The sequence below is a fragment of the Sminthopsis crassicaudata genome, chromosome 1 (assembly GCF_048593235.1).
Source record: "Sminthopsis crassicaudata isolate SCR6 chromosome 1, ASM4859323v1, whole genome shotgun sequence".
NCBI classification, from domain to species: domain Eukaryota; kingdom Metazoa; phylum Chordata; class Mammalia; order Dasyuromorphia; family Dasyuridae; genus Sminthopsis; species Sminthopsis crassicaudata.
The window spans coordinates 119,424,220-119,445,002 of NC_133617.1; the positions used below are offsets into that span (position 1 = coordinate 119,424,220).

The 20,783-nt window shown below is 35.5% G+C and overlaps 1 long non-coding RNA gene across 1 annotated transcript in view; it reads right to left on the bottom strand.

Moving 5' to 3' along the window:
• The window catches only part of LOC141552875 (uncharacterized), a 41,561-nt gene extending 23,944 nt beyond the window's left edge, over positions 1–17,617 (bottom strand). The window contains exons 1-2 of the long non-coding RNA XR_012485253.1: positions 17,485–17,617; positions 13,245–13,358 (exon numbers count right to left, since the gene is read on the bottom strand). This is a non-coding gene — a long non-coding RNA (uncharacterized LOC141552875). The remainder of the gene's footprint in view (positions 1–13,244; positions 13,359–17,484) is intronic.
• Between the last annotated feature and the right edge of the window lie 3,166 nt (positions 17,618–20,783).

Genomic DNA, 20,783 nt, shown 5'->3' on the forward strand with positions numbered 1-20,783 from the left:
CGATCAATCTCAATTTTAGTAAAACATTTGGACTTTGTAATCGTGAGGTCAGCATCTGCCAAGTGTACTGGTTTGCAGAATGGATGGATAACAGACTCAGTGACAGTAGTAGTGGACACTAATAAAGAATCAGGGGCCCTTAGGGCAGAAGATGATAAATGGCACTGCCACTCCTTAGAACCAAGTTCTAGGATTTGTTCCAGTTAATATCTATCCAAGAGACTGGAATGTGACATAGCTTTATATTAACTTTACCCTGGTGAGTCGGTTAGATTAATCCAGGCATTTTATGCCACTTGTCTTGAGAAAAGTGTTTCTGCATAGGGAGAAGAGGTTAAACAGAGGCTACATTTATAAATGAAGTGAAACAAAGAACTGAATCACTTAGCTGCAAAATTCTAAAAAAAATCAAAATAACTTTTTGATTCAGTTGAATTCAAGAAGATTGAGCACCCACTGAGAAATAACATTTTAGGTGCTAGGAATACAAAAATGGAAGACTTATGAAATTCTAGATTTATAGGTGGAAGAACTTTTAGAAATCATCTGGTCTGACCATCTCATTTTATAAATAAGGAAACAGTCCCAAGGATTTAACCAAGGTGATAAATTGCAGAGCCAAGATTTTACAGTCAGAGAATTGAAAGGTATAAAGAATATAAGCTCTTGTTTCATCTATTGTTTATTTGCTTTTCAAAAAATGTATTTGACTTGGTAGAACAAAATGCATTCTCAAAGGCTACACTCAATTGTGTCTCCCATTTTAAAATTATACAAGACTATTATAGATGTGACTTCAGTGATAACTTTGTTCCAAGATCCCATTAGTGTTGCCAAAAAACAAGGTGTTAAACAGGCAGAAATATGCTCATCTAAGTAGTTCACCACAACTTTGGAAGATGTCCTACACAAATTCCAAACAAAAGGATTCTCTATTCAAAGCATAATTCTTCAAAAGGATCTGATTTTAACAGCAGCTAAGTAGTACAATGGTTAGAGCTTCAGACTTAAGTTCAAATTCTCCCTCAGATACTTATTAATTATATGGGCATATAACTTGAACCCCAGACATATTACTGTTTCAATTTCCTCATCTATAAAATGGGGAGAATTATAGTGCTTACTCCTGGAATTATGAAGGTAATATGAAAATATTCACAAAGTGCTTTGCAAACTTTAAAGTACTATGTAAATACTAGCCATTATTATTATTTATAGATGGCACTACAATGCATCAATACCCAGGAGACTATAAAACTACAGTAAAATTCAGAATAGGACAAAAAAGATTTGTCAAAACAACAACAAAAAAGTTATTGTCCAAACTGCAAATGAATGGGAAGTCTATAATTATTTTTGGACAAGAAGCTATGACCATAGTAATTGGGCATATTATATTTTTTTAAAATTACAGTCTTTTAAATGGTCCCAAACTATTTGCAAAAGTCATTTCTTTAACATTTATATTCTCCATTAATGCTATGTGGCTACAAATCATGGAACAACATGATCTTAGAAGGCTGAAGATTACAAGTCTCATCATTAGTGGGAACATCTCCCCTTCCCCAATGAAATCATTACATCATCAAACTAAAAGCTTTAATGAAATGTACTATATGTCTCACCCTCAAGGATTTACATTCTACTGAGGAAAAAGAACTGCACATTGATAAAGGCAAAAATTGATGTAAAGTAAATATACAAGAGAATATGAAGTTTCTTTGACATATCTGGGTTTGGCAAGTTAAGAAGATCATTCAATTTAATTCAATTCAGCTAGCATTAGTTTACTGTTTATTACATACAAAGCATTATGTGTTACACTAGTATCTTCCAAAAGGCAAGAGAATAAGACACCAACAAGCTTGGTTTATTTTCTGCAATAAATTTATGAGAGGATACAGACAAAATTAACTTAGGAAAGTCAAGAAAGAATAGTATGATTGGGATTCCTTGGAGGGACCAAAAATAACAGAGTATATCTATGTAATCCCTGAAAGCATGGATCCCATCCAAATATTTCATTAATGCAAAGAAAATATCAATTTTTGTGTTTATTTATCAATGTGTATGTTATTTTTCCCCATTAGAATATAAGTCCTTAAAGGTGGGACAGTTAGCACATTGAATTAAAACCTTACCTTATTAGCATAATGGTTTCATTGAGAAAGGGGAGTGTTCCCATTAATGATCAGTTACTTGTAATCCTTCTAAGATCATATTGTTCCATGATTTGTTATTAATGAGAATAAAAAAGCATATATTCATTTACCATTACCATCATCAATGTTGCTGTCATCAAAATTATTACCTACAAGAATTTATCCAATACCTCCTATAAGTTATGCAGTTTCCAAGCCTCAACTTGCTTTTCCTAAGCTATACAAGCAAAAGGACTAAAGATGACCAGGATGTAGCAGGGGTTTATTAGACAAACTGAGAATGTTTCCTCCAAAGATAATGATACCACCATCCCGGCTTTGCCATGCTGAAAGCTTCAGTGGTTTATGACTAAAAAAGTAATGAACTATATCCATAATAGAGTGCTTAGTAAACTAGAATTGAATCCTCAACATTTGTACAAGGTAAATAATCATAACAAATGTGGAAACTTCGATACAAGGGGGATTTCCTAAATTCTGTACTTACTGGGACCTTCCATAATTAAAGACAAAAAATCCCACAACTCTTAAGCACTGGTGGATTTGATAAAAAAAAAAAAAGAAAAGAAAAGAAAAGAAAAGAAAAGAAAAGAAAAGAAAAGAAAAGAAAAGAAACAAGGAACAGTCAAAAGAGAAAATTATTTTGTATCATTGAAAAAGTAGAAGAGCCATACATACTTCCTTTTTTGTTAGGAAGTACAATGATTATTACCACCTAGGACCATCATTAAATTTGTCTCTAAACAGAGACTATGTCCAGAAAAAAAAGTTTCAAGAGAAATGACAGAATTGGGGATGATATATTAATTATTGTCTATTAAGAACACAATAACTACAATTTCCTCATGAGAAATCAGATTGCAATCCTCAGGATTTTTGAGGGGAAATAATTCCAGACACATCCTGGCCTTGCTTAGATTAAGGAAGAACTTTGGTCAGGCTAGCAAGAAGGAAAAAAAAAAAAAACAGCATTGGGAGATTCCTCATTATGACAGCACCTTTCATTCGAACATCTTGAAGCATTTTACAACTATTAATTAATTAACTCTCCAAAAACCTTCTTCCTTATTCTGAGTTACTAATGTCCCTCTAGGAGGTTAAAGGGGACTGGACTGAGCAGAAATAAATCTGACCCCTAAGGAAATACTAAAGAAGGGAAAGGGACCTGTATGTGCCAAAATGTTTGTGGCAGCCCTTTTTGTGGTGGCTAGAAACTGGAAAATGAATGGATGCCCATCAATTGGAGAATGGTTGGGTAAATTATGGTATATGAATGTTATGGAATATTATTGTTCTGTAAGAAATGACCAACAGGAGGAATACAGAGAGGCTTGGAGAGACTTACAATGAACTGATGCTGAGTGAAATGAGCAGAACTAGGAGATCATTATACACTTCAACAATGATACAGTATGAGGATATATTCTGATGGAAGTGGATATCTTCAACATAGGGAAGAGCTAATCCAATTCCAATTGATCAATGATGGACAGAATCAGCTACACCCAGAAAAGGAACACTGGGAAATGAGTGTAAACTGTGAGCATTTTGTTTTTGTTTTTGTTTTTATTCCCAGATTATTTTTACGTTCTGAATACAATTCTTCCTTTGCAACAACAACAAAATTCGGTTCTGCACATATATATTGTACCTAGGATATACTATAACATATTTAATATGTATGGGAATGTCTGCCATCTAGGGAAGGGGGTGGAGGGAAAGAGAGGAAAAACTCAGAACAGAAAGGAGTACAAGGGATAATGTTGTAAAAAAAAAATGCCTATGCATATGTACTGTCAAAAAAATGTTATAATTATAAAATTAAAAAAAAAAGAAAAAGAAAAAGAAATATATCTGACCACCTGAGAGGAAAAAAAAAAAAAAAAACAACAACTCTTACCAGTTCTCTGAATAAGTATCTGGAAAGAGAGAAACTTGCAGGCAGGCTGGGAGATGACTTAATGAAGTTATTTACATATTTTTCAGCTTGCAGGAGAGCAGGTTTTGGTTATTAATTCTTTACGGTATGGGGCTCCTGAATAGCTCCTTCTGTTGTTGGTAAACTCATCTGTGAATTCCATCATTATGTTAGCACTGCCTCCTGTGATCCCTTATTTACATGTTTTGTTCACAAAGGAAAAAAAAAAAAAAGCACCCATAATTCAAATTTTTCTGCTGTGTGACCGCATCTAAAGCCAGAAGGTTAAAACCTGGTTTTAACTTCTTGGAGAAGGAGAGCTTGCTCTCACTAGGCTCTCCTACAGTGAAGATTTTTTTTTTTTCTTCTTGGAGCCATGTGTACTTTGTACAACTACAGGATTTTAGACCCCAGAAAATAAACAAAGGTTTGGAATAATTGTTGTGGGACATATTTAGTAAATGACTGAAATTTATTCCAGATTTAAGGGTCTTCTGAAGACAAAGACAGACCCTTTCTGTCTGTTGTCTATCTGAAGAGAGAGATTGGAAAGCAGGAAGTAAAACAAAACCAAAAAAAGCTTTTTGCTATCACAGACTCAGTGCCATTGTACTCTGTATTTATTTAACATAGCCTTTAATTTTGGAGCCACTAAATAAATGATCTTGTCTTTAATACATTAGATAAATCCATAAAACACCTCTTTCTGTGTCTTTGATTAGGCATATATATGATTGGCTTATTTTATAACACTCAGGACACTGTGGCAATATCTAAGAAAACCCTTCTGCAACCTCATTATATCTTAAAAATGATTAAGTATTTTTTTTACTTGAAAATTATGGAGAAAAGAAAATATTAGACCTTTTTTATGGCCCTTGTCCTGGTGTTAAGACTTTGTAACCTTACTAAAAAGCTGTAAACCTGTGAGATCACCTCAGAATCAAACCATTCTCCATCATGAAGATAGAAAATAAATAGGAAATAGTGAAATCTTCATTTGAGTTATCAATCTGCCAATTTATCAACATTTGTTAAGTACTTATTATGTACCAGGACTGGGCTTAGTGCTTGAAGAAATAAAGAAAAGCAATAAAAGAATTCTTGCTTTCAAGGAATTCACAATCTGAAGGGACAGAGAGGAAAAAGAAAGACAAAATACAAATAACTATATGCTAATAAACTATATACAGGATAAATGGAAAATAGCCAACAAAGAGAAGGGATTAGAATTGGGGGAACAAGGGAAAAGAAAACCAGAGAAGTCAAATGGCAAAGATGAGGAGGGAAAACATTTCATGCATGAAGGAATCAGAGATGTCCAGAATCAAGAGATGGAGTATCTTGTTTGAGTTGTATTAAGTATTACAGTGTCTTTAAGTGGAACAGTACATGGATAGAGGGGAGTGTAAGATATAAAAAGATTAGAAACATAGATGTAGGGGAGGTAGATTATGAAGAACATAGAGTGACAGAGGCTTTTATGTTTGATCCTGGAGTAAATATGAAACACTGGATTTTATTGAGCAGGGGATGACACAATCAGATCTATATTTTATAAAATTGGTATTAAGCATGATTAACTTTTTACTATATTCTAGAAACTATACTAAATGCTAGGGAAACAAAGAAAGGCAAAATCATCTATCATATCATGCAGCTAAAAAGCTAATGGACTAAACAATATACAAATAACTAGGGGCAGTAAATGAGATAGAGTAAATAGAATGTAAAATCAGAGGAGAAAGGACTGTAGCTGGGTAAATCAGGAAAGTATTTCTGAAGATGATGGATTTTAAGTGGAATCTTAAATGAATCCAGGGAAGCCAAAAGGTGGTAATGAGGGAGCAGAGCATTCTATGCATAGAGCATAATCAGTACAAAGACAGGAGGGAAAGAGATTGTTGAATTCAAGAAACTACAAGTAGTTCTGGGTAATTGGAGTACAGAGTTTAAGTTCCTAATTTCAAACATTAGTTTATAGTATCTTCCCTTAGAACTTAATCCCTGCTTTAGTTGACATTCCACACACTGAAGTTTGTTGGACTGGCCATATTATTCAAATACCAAATGAACACTTGGCCAAAAAAAAAAAAAAAAATTATGGAGAACTTACAAGGTAGTCAAGAAAAAGAGATACAAGGACACAATCAAGGTATTTCTTAAGAACTTTAGAACTGATTGTATGACATGGGAGACACTGGCATGGGACTATTCAGTATGATGTGTCTTCATCAGAAAAAGTGCGGTGTTCTGTGAGCAAAGCAGAATTATATTAGTCCAGAAGAAACATGAGATGTGCAAAAATTAGAGAAGCTACCCTACATGTTTATATGAACAATCTGTACCCAATCTGTGGCAAAGCACTCTGAGCTTGTATTGGTCTGATCAGCCATAATTGGATTCACTGTAACTCAACTCTAATATAGTGATGTCACTTTGGTCATCTTTGAGAACAAAGGACAACAATCAACCAACCAACCAACCAACCAACCAATCACTCAACCAACCAACCAACCAACCAACTAACTAACCAACCAACCAACTAACCAACCAACCAATCACTCAATCAACCAACCAACCAACCAACCAATCACTCAACCAACAAACCAACCAACCAATCAAGCAATTAATCAAGCAAGCAACCTAGCAACCAAGCAACTAAGCAAGAAGCAAGCAGCCAATCAACTAAGCAAGAAGCAAGCAATCAATCAACCAACCAACCATCCAAAATGGACATATAACCTGTGGCTTTTGAACATGTCTGATAAACTCTTGTTTCAAAGTTTGGCCTTGAAACAGCTGCAAGCTTTCCATAATAGCAAAGGCTCATCTTTTTTAATAGAAATGTTTTATTGGTGCTGTTATATGCTGTGAGACCTAGAATATTGCTGCTTCTGAAGACAGGAAGAATAAGAAAATGCTTTTCCAAGAAAAAATATATGATAGAAGATTCAGATATCTAACCAGTGAATAACTGTGAATGAGTAAAGGATCTCATTAAAGAACTGTAAGGACCCTTTAAATGGGTGGCCACAGAGCAACAGGAGATTCCCCCAGAAGTATTCTCTGTGGATATAGGACTGCCCTATGGGTGGGATCCTGTCCATATTGAGATAGTTTCGTAATGGATGACGGCTCTCTTGCTGGTTGGCTGTATATGTGACCTCATAGGTCCTTTATAAGCCCACTGCAGACAGCAGTCACTCTCTTTAACCTGGCACTCTTTAACCTGGCTCCCTAGCCTGGGTGGCCAAGCCAAGCTGATGGATAGCCGAGAGGTAAGGAGTTTGGTAATGAACACGTGGGTCTTCAGACCAGGTGTTCACTAGGGAACCAACAAGTCAGGGCATTATGTGAGTAGGTATAATAAAGGCTTTTAAGATTATACGTGGCTATTCTTGAGTGTGCTACCGGTTATTAAACTATAGATTCAAGAGATTGTGGCCAGAAACCTTTGAAGGCCTCAGAGGAGGGGAGCCAGGTAGAGTTGACACTGCAAAGGTCAGTGGTAAAAGTTACTCTGTTGGGCCTAGGGCAGAATAGCAATTGTAACTGCCAGAAAGGCATGTTACAAATGGCCCCTGAATGTGGACGCATCAGGAATTATCAGGTTTTGAAAATATTTAATATTCAGAATTAAGATTCTGAAAGATCTGGTAGAAATGCCACTTAGGAGGAAAGGCAGAGAGGCAATATGGACCCAGGTAACCCTGGGATCAGGCTCAAGGATACAACTGAACATAATGCTTATATAAAGAGGTTAAAGAGCCAGATAGAACATCTTTTAACAAAGATCACCACTGAAGAACAACAGGAAGCTTGTAATCAAGCTCTGAGAAGGCTATCCCCACACCCATTAAATATATCTTGGAGAGGGAACAACGTAGAGCTAATGTGTTTGTATGAAAGTATAGAGTATAAAATGGGACAACTAGAAGTTGAGTTAAAAAAGAGTTACTAGAATTGCAGGTTAAACTACAGATTGAGATAGAGAAAGAAGAAAAAGATAGGTTACTACACAAATCAGTGGCTGAAGCTAAGGAGGAAAATAAAAGAACCACATGGACTTCAGTTGGAGAAATTCTTCTTAGAGTTTTGTTGGTTTACCTTGTGCATTATTGTTTTAAGGAATTTATAGATTTCTCTTCCATTGAGAAGAGGTTTAGTTCTTTTTATGTGCAAAGCTCGGGTTGGATTTTAAATCAGCCTTTGGGGAATTTTCCAATTCTTCTTCCCTCTGCCTCACTTTTGTGGGCCCAGGGAGAAGGAGGAGGAGGAAAAGGAAGGGTGATAATTATCAGCACTGCCCATTAATCCATTCAAAACCCCTGTGTCTTCATTTCAAAAGACTAGAGTAGGCTTATATGGCCCAAGGCAAAAAAGAATTGTGGTATTGACTATAATCAGAAAAATTTTAAAAATACAGTTCAGTTAATTTCTAAGAAACCTTACAGGGATAAGACCTTGCAGTTAGAGAGAGTGGAGTTTTATACTTGTAAAACTGCTAGGATCGTCTTTGGAGAGTTGGAACTCCTCTTTTCTTACCTCGTGGATTTTCTACTTCCACAGGTGGGCTTGATTTCCCAACCCCCTACGAGTACTTATAAAACAGTGTTTATGTTTAGAATGGTTTGGAAAATTGCTGTTTTAATCACTAGAATAAATAGACAGTGTGTGATCTTTGACCCAGGAGGAAAAATAATATCAGATTTATTGATTCACACTCCTGAAGTACAATTCGGTATCGGAAACTCAAACTTTGATTTTTAGGCAAAAGACTTCAGGGATATAGCCTAGTGTTTTTTGTTTTTTGTTTTTCATTACCTGTATTAGTGGCAGGCCACTGTATCAACTCTTTTAAGAACTTCGAGAGCAAGTGAGAAAGCTCTCAGATAAATATACCCTACATGTCCATTTTCAGAGTGGACCTTCAAATCATATCTTTTATAATCAGGCTGCTAGAATCTTATATTTGCGAATTGTGATAACTAAAGAGGAAGCTAAGAGCATGGCAAAAAGCTACATAGCTTATCTTTCTTTCACTCTCCTATATTCCCTATAGGACAAAACCCTTATGGTTTGAAATTTAACGTTTTAAGACCAATGGACATTATGGATTCATTCCAATCTGGAGAAGCAGCTAGACATGTGATCAACCATTTTTCCATTGTAGAAATTTCACATGCATTTAAGACAGTTTATGGATTGGTTTACAAATATTTTGCCTTTAGGTATTTTTGCATTGAATTTGACTTTGCCCATTCCATTGGCATTTCTTATAATCCTACTAGTAAAGTCATTACTGCACAGACTATATCCCCAAGATCTTCTCTTCTAAACAAGAGAAAGGAATTTTGGGATATGCACAATATGCTTGCAATTTTTAAATTTTGATTTTACATTTTTAAATTCTTTTGATTTTACAGTTTTAAGTTATTTTGATTTTACATTACTAAGTTATTTTGATTTTACCTTTTTAAGTTATTTTGGTTTTACATTTTTAATCTATTTCAGTTTTACATTTTTAAATTATTTTGGTTTTACATTTTTAAATTCTTTGCATTTTACCTTAGCAATGCACTTCGGGCATACACAGAAAGTGCAGCTAAGTGACAGACTGACTAACTTTTGTCTGACTTTTGTTAATCTTTTTGACAACAACTTTATTTCCACTGTGATGTAGAAAGGCCTGGATGGCATTTGGAAAGGCCCAAGTTGGGCCCTGGGTACATTCTTTCCTAGGTGCAGATCCAGCAGCAGAGTTCATCCCCACCAGAGACATTTGTCACCTGGGGATCCAAGAGAAGGACCAGACAACAGCCCAGAGGGACCAGCCAGATGTCAGCAGCCCTCCAGACGCAGATGGCTGCAATGTTCCTCCTGACCATGACACCAGAGACAGCAGACAGTTCCAGTGTTGCAGCTGAAATGGACTGTTTTGGGTGATATGCAATATAAAGACTGTAAATGGATGGGCCTGCTTGCTCCTCCTGTGGCTACTTGCCATATGGTGGCCTGGGGAGAGGCTTTGCCCTATGCTGTTAAATTAGTGGGTGAAAAACCAACTCACCCACCTGCCATTGTTATTGAGACAATGTTACTGGACATGACTTTGCTTATGTGCATCTGTGAAACTAGAATTGTTCTAGGATTGTGACAAGTGCAATTGAGAATTGTTGGAAACTAGAATTGGTCTAAAATTGTGATAAATGTAACTAGAATTATGACACCCTACCTCACTGATATTTAATTGTTAACTAGAATTGTGATGTTTTACCTTGTTGACTTCCCACCTCAGTGTTGACATCCTACCTCATTGGCATCCAACCTCTTTGGCTTATTATCTCTTTGAGTATGACTTTAACAAATGGGTTGAACACTTGGCCACTGTGAGCCTAGTTCTCATTGTCATACTTCTGTTTACTGATCTGCTGCTTTGCATCTCCTTGGGCATAACACTCTGTCATTTCATGAATCAAGTGAACTACAGCTGGTGCTAAAAGTTTAGCGTGATGAGATGTGAGGTTCCCGCAAAACAAGAGAAGGGAATTGTAAGGGCCCTTTAAATTGGCGGCACCACAGTGCAACAGGAGATTCAAGTGGCCCAGAAGTAATCTCTGTGGATATAGGACTGCCCTGTGGGTGGGATCTTGGCCATATTGCAATAGCTTTGTAATGGATGACAACTCTCTCACTGATTGGCTGTGTGTGTTACCTCACAGGTCCTTTATAAGCTCACTGCAGACAGCTGTCGCTCTCTTTAACATGGTGCTCTTTAACCTGGTTCCCTAACCTGGGGTAGTCAAGCCAAGCTAAGCCAAGCTGATGGATAGCCCAGAGAGGTAAGGAGTTTGGTAGAGAACACATGGGTCTTCAGACCAGGTGTTCATTAGGGAGCTGACAAGTCAGGGCATCATGTGAGTAGGTATAATAAAGGCTTTTAAGATTACACGTGGCTGTTCTTGAGTACGCTACTGGTTATTAAACTATAGATTCGAGAAATCATAGCCAGAGACCTTTAAAGGTCTCAGAGGAAGTGAGCCAGGTAGAGTTGACACTGCAAAGGTCAGTGGTCAAAGGTACTCTGTTATTGTAAATGCCAGGAGGGCATGTATGACATGTAACAAGATTGTGAGATACATTTCAGGAGAAAATGAAAAAGGCCTCTAGCATGTTGAGTGAATCTCCTGCCTTCTTATCCTATAATAAAAATTGGTTTTGTTTAGTCATCTCCAACTTTTTGTGACTCTATGAGATGTAGCATTGCTATTATTGTTTATGAGATTTTCTTGGCAATGATACTGGTTTGCTATTTCCTTGTCCAGTCTAAATCAAACAGGATTAAGTAACTTGTCCAGGATCACACAGTTTGTTAAGTGTATAAGGCAAGATTTGAACTTAGATCTTCCTAGTTGCAGGACAATTTATTGAGGCACTTAGCTGCCTCCATAATTACTGACATTTGCATAAGACATAAAAATTTGCAAACCATTTTATGTATATCATTCCAATTGTGCTTCACTAAATCTCTCATCTTCTGACTTGATTTTCCAAAGTTTGCACAATCAATAAATGTCAGTTCAAGGGGTAGAGAAGCCAGGTAGTGCAAACTCAGGTTTTTCTGACTCTTGATCCAGTCTCTTATCCAATGCCTCATATTTACTATGTGATTCTCAGTTGTATTTTCCCATAGAAGTTGATAGAAGGGCTACCTAGTGCATTAAATGCCTTCTTCTTGCTCTTTAATTTAACTATGAGATAGCAACAGACATGACCAACTATTGTTTCAAAGCAAAAAGTTTTCCATTTAAAAAATAACAACAAAGCACCATAAATTCAGTGTTTAATCAAGTGACTAGAAATATGTTAACTGCTATGAAGAACAAAGGAGGAAACCAAAAGATGTATAATTCCCCTGAAGAGGTAAGGCTAATTAATATTTATCAAGTAGAAATAGAATGTGTTATATAAAAACTTAAATGACAAATTGTATCTTTTTGATGACACATGTAGTAGAAATTAAAAATAAAGGGAAGTGTAATATGATGTTGTCTCCAGAAGCTGCTGATCGATGATCGATGAGATATTGTATATATTTTAGAGTTAAAAGAGACAAGTTCTAGAGCTGTAACTGGAAAGAATCTTATCTGTTCTACTTATCAACAGCTTGACCTTGAGAAAGTAATTCAATGTTTATTGTTTCATTATTCTCCTCTGTAACATGAAAGTTGAATAAGATGACTATCTTGCTCCAAAATTCTGTAATTCTGTGTTTTGTTCATTCTTCTGCCTATATGTGCTGCCCATCTTTTGTAGTAATAAAGAACTAGATTAAAAAAAGGACAGATCATCTATCCAGAAAAAGAGATGACATACATGTGCCTAAATCACACACACATACATACATACATACATGATACATGTTCAATATATAATTATATAATGAATGTGTAGTATACATATTATTAATGTCCTATATATTTTACATACACATACACATGTTATCCACATATACATTTAATAAAGTCAACTTTCTGCGTTCATGCTTGGTAAATTTGCATTCTGCTTAAGTTTACCATTAGACTTTCCTTTGCTAATAAGGCTATTTATATCTTTAACATTTTGTAGATTTAATTAAAATCACTAACTGCATTGGATTAAGAATGTACTAGAGGTATAATTTCCATCCTTCCGAGTTATCTTACTCTGATTTATTCTACCAGGACCTTGTGACACCGGATCATATATAGTGGGCATACTAAGTATTTTATAGGCGAATTTAAGAATCACCCCTCTCATAGAAAGTCATTATACTTCACTTATGTTCCAATTCCATTTCCATTTTATTCTTTCCTTTCGAATCCTTTTCTTCTCATTTTGACATGTACAATTTACTTCATTGTCCAAATGCTTTTGAGTACAATCAGTAAATTAGGTTATTGTGTTGTAGAAAAGCATTTATCACTGGCACAAGAATATCTTGTTTTACCTGGAGCCAACAGAGATAGCAAACATGTTCATCATCCAGTTAATAGTATTCCTTTGAAAACACCCAAGCCAAAGCTGCCCTGGGGAATTAAATGCTTTCAAGGGTGCACAAGCCAATTCCACTAAAGTTGGTAAGAGATCTGTCCCTAAAGATTCAGTGACTCCAATCTTACCTTCTAATGAACTCTAAAGGGTGGAATAATGGTGACTCAACTCAAAAACCCTGAGACCCTTTGTCTTCTTCATTGCTATAGCCGCAAAGAGGAGACAGTGTCCAGATAACAAATCTACAGAGGAGAGATGGGAAAACCAGTTTAATTTTTTATTTAATTTAATTTGTAGAGAATATACCAGACTTTAATTTACATTTCATAAAATGCTTTCATATACATAACTATTTTTATATTGCATAAGGTAGAGAGGGCAAGTGTTAGAATCAAAAGGTCATAGATTTAGTATTGTAAGGGATCATAGAGATGATCTAGTCTGGCCCCCTTAATTTGTAGATGGGAAGTTGAGAACCAGAGAGTGAATTGACCAGAGTTATATAAGCACTAACAAACAGAGTAGAATCTGAATCCAGATCTTCTGTATTCTTGGAAAGAATTGTTTTTACCATGGATTAGGGAGAGAAATAAAGAGTAGGTCTAATTTCATTGGTATAGAATAAACTCCCAGGAAAAGGAAGCACCCTTTATTAATACAGGTTAGCACTGCCATTTATATAGTTTTAAAGAGTTGCTTATTGCACTGAAAATTAGGTGACATAAATAGGGTCACACAGTATAATCATGGATTTAAGGCCAACTCTCTGAGTTAGATAATATTGTTCCCTTACTTCCATTTTATAGATGAAGCTGTGACCCAGAAGAAGGTGAAATTATTTTATTTTGCTAGGCAATTGGGATTAAGTGACTTGCTCAGGGTCACATAGCTATTAAGTTTTAAGTGTCTGAACCCAGATTAGAACTAATTAGAACTGATTAGAACTGAGGCAGAATTGGAACAGGATTAGCAAGACCAATGATCTATCTACTGTGCCATCTAGCTGCCCCTGAAGATTATTTTTTAAAAGGCATATATGTAGCAAGTAAGAAATGTAGGATTCAGACCAAGATTTTTTAACTCCATATTCAGTACTTTGTTTCATTATGATTATGCAAGGATTTATTATGAACTCTGTTTTTATAGATGAGGATATAGAGGCCCAAATGTTTTAGAACATAGAATTTATGTGATTTACCCAAGTTCATATGGCTAGTAAGTGGCCCATTTGGAATTAGAATGTAAACCTATCAAAAACAGAGGCAGCATGGGAAAATATATAGTACAAGCATAAACTTGCATTCTGGTCCCATATTGGCCATATTGATCAAATCCCTTGCTTTTTCTTAGAGTCAGCTTGTTTACCTATAAAATAAGGGTAATAATGCTTATATTGTTTCTCTCACAGCGAAGATTCAATAAGATAATGCTTGTAAAAATGAATATAAAGCACCATGAAAATATGTTAGCATTACTGGACCTTGAGTAATCCTCCCTGTACAATAGGTTGTCTCAATATTATTTTGTCTCCTGATAAGTTAAGAACCTTTAAAAATAAAACAAATTAAAATAATAGATTTTTATGTTATCTTCCTAGAAGTTGACATTAAGAATCAGAGCTATTAGAAGCTGTTTGCCAAGTTGTACTAAAATTTTGTGTAGAGTTTGATCTTGTATGAAGTCTAATATAGGTTTTCTTTCTCTCTCCCTTTCTTCTTCCCTCTTTCTCTTCTTCCTTCTCTCTGTTTGTTTGTCTGCCTCTCTCTTCCTCTCTCTGCTTCTCTCTCTTTTCCCTCTTTCTCTCCTTTCTTCTCCCTCTCTCCCCTTTCCTTCTCCTTTTCTCTGTCTCCCCTTATATATATATCATATTTATGTATATATTATCTATCTTCATTTATTATCAACTAATTATATAATCATTTATAATCAACTAATAGCTAATTATCAACTAATTGTGTAGCTATCATATATCCCTAATATTCTATGCCTGTACTTTCTCCTTCCCAAATTTGTAGAGTATTTAATCCCACAAAATTATGATTAAACAAGGACCAGAGAATATATTCTTATAATACCTTTGAAATGTTTCAACTCTAGATTGAACTAAATAATAATAGTGATGATATATCGCTTTTCAGGTTTATGCACATTCAACAATAACAATACCCAGTATATAATATACTTATTTCATTTGATCCTCAAAACAAGTACTATTATTGTTGTTTTCTTTCATTTTCAAAGAGAACCTATGGCATCATGGATAATGTCTTGACTTGCTTGAGAATTGGCTTTAAGTGAGGCAAAGTTGCATAGAGTCATTAGTCTCTCTGTCTTTTAGAGTCATCAAAATCTAGTGATGAGACAAAAATCAGGACTCTTGGCAACGACCCAGAATGCATTGAATGACTTGGATGTCTTGCCTCACCAAACTCTAATTACTTCATTGCCTGTTTCAACTGCTTTTGTGGCCTTTGGAACAAATTGTTCTCATATGCTCATTCTACCAGGGAAATTCTTCACAAGCTTGGAATAAATAGCCCTCTAACTCATCAACAGGTTTGAGACCTCAACCTAGTTTAGCTCATCTCCAGAGATGGTTTATTGTAGTGTGGTCACTATACACACTATTGCTTCTTGGACCCACAAGTGAGAATTAGGTAAAGGTGGATGCCAAAGGAATTTGAATAAGTGACTTATCTAAGCCACAATTGCCATAGGAATGGAAGCAACTCCTACATCATCAGTTCTGCTTCAGTCTAATCCTCATGGCCAGGGATATAATGCCTGTAAAGAAGGAGTCAACTGTCAACCAACTGTCACACAAGGCAAGAAAGCCAGCTCATATGAAGCAGAGAGGCACTCTGAGAGAGAAACTTTGGCCACCATATCCCCTCAGATTCTGATGGAAACATCCCAAACCCTGAACCTCAGACCTAGTGCCCTCAATCATCATTCTGGGCAACAATCCCTGTGATTATGTAACCTGGCACCTGCTCCTATAGATAAAATAACCACAGGTATTGAAAACCTCAAAAAGAAAGTTCTCACTATCAAAATCCTAGACACCATCAAATACCAACTATTGAACTGTCAAGTTCAACATTAAAAATTGATATCTTACTAATGGGAAACGACATTTAAGATGAGACATTAACATCTGTTTTGCATTGTACATACACAAATGACTATGGGATGTTTTCATATGACTTATAGCTGAAACCTTTTTATATATGCTGTCTCTTATTAGATTATATAAACTCTTTGACAACAGGGACTGTCGTACTTTTCTATTCTTAGTACTTGTCCTGTATATGTCATAGCAGTGCTTTGCACATAGTAAAATACAAAATAAATGCTTCATTTATTATTCATTTCATAGGGTCATAAAACTAAATATTTATCTAAAGCAGTATTTGAATTTAGCTTTTCATGAGTCCATCTCCTGCTATAGGAGTGAATGAGTTGTCTTGTCACTGGAGATTTGCATACAAAAGTTAAATGATCACTTGTAAAGTATGTTATACCTGTGTTTTCTTCTTCCTTTTTTGAACATGCATTGGATAATATAGTCAGTGAGGTCCTTTCTGACTCTTAAATCCCATGAACTATCTCTTTTTAAAATTATTTTTCCAAATACATGCAAACTTATTTTTCAACATTCACTCTTGCAAAACCTTGTGTTCCAAAATTTTCTTCCTTTTGCCTCCATTCCCAACAGAGCAAGCAATTCAATATAGGTTAAACATGTGCAATTCTTCCACAAGTATTTTCACATTTATCATGCTGCACAGGAAAAAAATCAGATCAAAAGAGAAAAAGAAACATGAGAAAGAAAAAATAAACCAATCAATCAAACAACAACAGCAACAAAAAAGGTGAAAATACCATGCTTTGATTCACATTCAATCTCCATAGTTCTTTCAGTGGATGCAAATGGCTCTTTCCATCAAAAGTCTACTGGAATTTCCTTGAATCACCTCTTTGTTGAAAAGAGCCAAGTCCATCACAGTTGATCATCAATAATCATATTGTTACTATGGACAATGTTCTCTTGATTCTGCTCACTTCACTCAGTGTCAGATTCATGCAAGATTTCCCAGGCTTTTGTGAAATCAGCCTGATCATCACTTCCTATAGAACAATAATATTCTATTACATTCATATCCCTTAACTTATTCAGACATTCCCCAATTGATGGGCATCCACTCAGTTTCTAGTTTCTTGCCACTACAAAAAGGGCTGCCACAAACATTTTTGCACATGTAGGTCCTTTTCCCCTTTTTATAATCTCTTTGGGATACAGGCCAGTAGAGACACTGTTGGATTAAAGAGTATGCACAGCTTTATCCCTTTAAGTATATGAACTACCTCTTAAAAGATGTAATAAGTTGTCTAAATTTGCGCAGTTAGTAAGTGGCCATGTCAGAACTCAAAACTCGCTCTTTTCACTCCAAGGTTATTTAGCACTCACTATTTCAGTAACTCAGACCCTCAGTGACTTAATCCCAGCTGCTCTGGATGAGAATTTCCTTTTTTAGTTCTAGAATCATGCCTCTAGCTCTTTCAATGTTACCTTGACAACTATTTAATGTCATTACTTAGAATAAATACCTAGGTCTAAATTCCTCAACTATACAAATCATAGTGAAACTCAGAAGCATATTAATTCCAAATTAAAAACAAAACAAAGCAAGCATACACTTTATCTCATTTCAGCACATCAGCAGGGAGATATTTCTTAATTTCTTTGCCTCTAATTCTGATAAGAGGCTTAATTATTGTCAGAAACTAAAAAAATTCTCAACTCAGCAACAATTTTTAGGCTCATACACACAAAGGATAAAGATGCCTGAAATGTACCCCAAATGTTAGGTTCCCTGGCAACCAAGAGAGCAGTCATTTAACCATAGTATCTCTGGTAATTAGCAGCTAAGACAACAGCAAATCTTTAGCTTTAGGCTCTAGCTTTGTTTATCCACAGCTGAGAAAGGACATAAGAGAAACAACACTGCTCATTTGCTACAAAAGAAATCCATGGCAGGTGTTCATTTTCAAAATATAACTAGGGAAAACAAAAGAAACATATTAAATTATAGTTATTCCTTGGATTCAAACTCCTCACATGAATGAGACCATGATTTCAACAAATGTCCCTGATCTTTCCATGAGTTCTTCTACCTCTGATCTCATTGCATTTTATATTCACCCAATGGAAAACCTTGCCTAACTAAAACTATGCTTGGTACAAATACAGCTTAAGGGAGAGGGATGGAGAGAATAGTAACAGGATTTAGAGCAATATACTGCTTTCATTCTAAGAGAGGACAATTTATCTTCCAAAAAGTTCTGCAAGGGTGGTTGTGTGAAAGGACTATGAGGTGGAGAAGTATAACAATATTTATCTCAGAGTCATTTCTGAGTCTGTCCTCACTCCACTTAATATCCGTTCCATTGTCAAATTCTGACAGTTGTATTGACACAATATCTCTAATTCTCATATCCTTCTTTCCCATTTTCATTAAAACTATTTTAGTGTCTGCCTTAATTTTTTTCTCACCTAATATATTGTAGGTCTCTCACTTGGTTTTATTGTTTCCATTCTATGCTTCCTGAACAATCATTCTAATTTGTAATTGGGATTGTGACCCTGCAATTGTACAATTTTTCTATTTCAAGCTTTCAGTGCTTCTCCATTGCCAACTAAATAAAATATAAAATGCTGACCTTGGCATTCAAGATGCTCACAAGCTGCCTCCAATTTTGCTTTCTAACCTTACATTGGACTCCTCCTAACACTTCCATATTCTAGGAAAAGTAAACTACTTTGCCTCTGAACTGTCAGACTTTTTTTGGAACCAGGCCTATGTTTATACTGTTCCCTGTGCCTTAAATGGTCCTTTTTCACCTGCTTGCCTGTTGAATTCATACCAATCCATTAATGCTTAATTCAAATTTCACTTTTTCTTTGAAATCTTTATTACTTTCCACTATTAGTAATGACTTTCCCCTGGGGTCTTGAATAACATTATTTTTGGGGAGGGAAGTGCCAAAATATAGACACTTTGGGGACATTTTATTGTAGGAAACAACTGGTTAGGCACCCTTCTTTTTCATGCACACTGGCAATTTAGAGCTTTAGAGACCTTTAAAGGGGGTGAGAATGAAAAGTAAAATACTTGCCTAGTAAGTCATGTTGCTAATGTGGGTCAGAGGGAGGACTTGAACACAGATCTTCTTGACTTAGAAACCTATTTTTTCACTTTCTACTTTACTACATTATCTAATAACCTTACTGTGTAATATGGTATATTATAGTCAGCTTTGTTTATGTCTTGTCCCTTGACTAGGCTGTATGTTCCATAAAAGAGATTATGTTTTACCTCTTTTTTTCTCTAGAATCTGGCACAGTAGTACTGATACACATGGCAAATGCTCAATAAATTCTCACTGAATGACTATTGAAAGTTCTACTTCGTGATTGATACCATCTGAGAACTTTCCTGTTTACCTCTGCTCATGTCCTACATTGCCTCCCACATAAGAATTATCACTTACTCATGAAATTTATCATGGTATTTTGCATAGATATCTCCTTTGTACTTATAGTCTCCATTTTATCTGCATACAAATATTTGTATTTCATACCCATTAGATTGTGAGCTCTCTGAGACCAAAATCTGTATCACATCACTTTATATCCTCAGGATCTGGCAAGGGTCCTATACATAGGAAGCACTGTTTTAGTCCTTGTTTATTGAGAATAAAATGTGGTTCCAGTAGGAGTTGAAGGTAATTACTGTCACTTATCTTTTTAATTTTCAGTGTTAAAATTTTCATAGTAACATTTTATTACATTTTATCAACAATCTTATAAAATAGATATATTCATTAAAATAAGGTAAAGAGAATAGTATTTATATAGAGCCTCTTATGTTCCAGGCATTTACAAATATTTGATCTTCACAAACATAAAGTCAAGTAAGTTTTATAGGTCAAAAAACTGAGGCAAACAATATTAAGTGATTTAACCGGGGTTACACAGCTAGTAAATGTCAGAGGTCAAGTCTAAGATCATTTCTTGATTCCTGGCCCAGCATTCTATCCACTTCATCACCTAGCTGACTTGCAAGGACTCACAGAATTTATGGCTCATAAAATTTTATATATCTATCTATCTGTCTGTCCATTCATTCATTCATTTATTTATCCATCCATCATCCATCCATCCATTCATTCATTAATTTATTTTTCTCTTTGGCAAAAGGTAGATTTATTTAGTGGAATAGGTTATAGATAAAATTAGGAGCTAAAATGGGCACCAGGAGTGACAAATATGAATAAAGAAAAAGACAACTTCCTCAGGAGAATTCACAATTAACCCAGTGGAAAGAGAATAGTCTATGAGGAAGGAGTAAGAAAGAGAGAGAAAGAGAGAAAGTGAGAGAGAGAGAGAGAGAGAGAGAGAGAGAGAGAGAGAGAGAGAGAGAGAGAGAGAGAGAGAGAGAGAGAGAGAGAGAGAAAGAGAGAGAGAGAAGGGGAGAGAGAGAATGAGAGAGAAGGGGAGAGAGAGACAGAGACAGAAAGAGACAAAGAGAATGAATACCTCATAGTGGACTTAGTCCTGAAAGAATTTAGAGCTCATAGAATTTAAATGACCATATTGTCCA